The following is a 1,295-nucleotide window of genomic DNA, read 5'->3' on the forward strand; positions in this document are numbered from 1 at the left end:
TGGGAGGCAGCTACCTAACCAGGGTCTACCTTTCAAAGTAGATCAGTTTTCTATTGCTAAATAACAAATTTAGTGGCTTAAAATAACATCCATTTATTAGCTCACAGTTCGGTAGATCAGATCAGAAGTCTGGGTTTTCTACTTAGGATTTCTCAAAGTTTAAGCAGAGGCTCTGGTGAGAAATCTCCTTCCAAGTTCATTCAGGCTGTTGGCAGAATCCAGTTCCAAAAGTGGTAGGAAGGAGGTTCCATTTCACTGTCTGCCAGCTGAAGTCTCTCTCAGCTTTTATTTTTTTTTTATGTGCCTCAGGCATGAAACAGCTCTGGCCACCGACACAGGCATCAAGCTAGGATGAACTAAGGACTGTACATCTGCTTTGCCCCTGACTGATACAAGAGTAACACCACCAATCAGGTGTCTCCTTGCCCATTGCCAGGGGGTATCTCTCAGCTTTTAGAAGCTGCCATCGTTCCTTCTCGGGTGACCCCATATGCAAGTGAACCAGATGTCATATTCCCCTCCTAAGCCGTTGTGCTTCGAATCTCTCTGACTTCCTCTTCAATCATTAGCTGGAGAAAACACTCTGCTTTTAAGTGTTCATGTGTTAGATCAGAACCACCCAGATCATTTCTACCTTAAGGTCTACTGTGACATTTAGCATAACATAATCACGGGAGTGATGTCACTTTGTATTCACAGGTTCCATAGAGTGATACATCTTTGGTAAGCCATCCAAAAATTCTGCCTACCACACTCAGCCTCTCTTATATTCTGGTGTGTTGACTCATTGTCACCAATAGATTATCAGCAAAAATGGTGTGTGTCTCTTCCAGGTTGGGATTGTAACAAATCAGATGTTTCTTCTCTAGTATGTCTCTCCCCATCTGCCTGATAAATGTTAAGGACTTTGAGGCCCTAATGGATAGTTGAGCCACAAATCAAAGGGTCATAAGTCCCTGAATCACCAGGTAGAAGAAAGCTGCTTATAGACAAAGAAGATTCACAGTGAGTTCTTAATAAGAAATAAATGTATTCTTACTGAATCAAGCAACTAAAAATTTGGCACTGATTTGCTACAGCAAATAATGTTATCTTACCAGATATTTTGTTTCTTGTATTTCTAAATACAGCGTAAGCAAAATTAACTCAAAATACACATTTTCTGATTAGAACTAGACAGCTCTGTTTGAAATCCAGTTCCTTCAAGAAATAGTTCAATGCCTTACAAAAGTTGTTTCACCTCTTTGTGATCAAGTATTAACAAACTTCTGGTGCCTGACTAATTAGGATAGGAG

The 1,295-nt window shown here is 40.2% G+C and overlaps 1 pseudogene; it reads right to left on the reverse strand.

Moving 5' to 3' along the window:
- Positions 1-296: 296 nt before the first annotated feature.
- LOC111825171 lies at positions 297-441 on the reverse strand (annotated as a pseudogene).
- Between the last annotated feature and the right edge of the window lie 854 nt (positions 442-1,295).

The sequence above is a fragment of the Myotis lucifugus genome, unplaced genomic scaffold (assembly GCF_000147115.1).
Source record: "Myotis lucifugus unplaced genomic scaffold, Myoluc2.0 scaffold_15, whole genome shotgun sequence".
NCBI lineage: Eukaryota > Metazoa > Chordata > Mammalia > Chiroptera > Vespertilionidae > Myotis > Myotis lucifugus.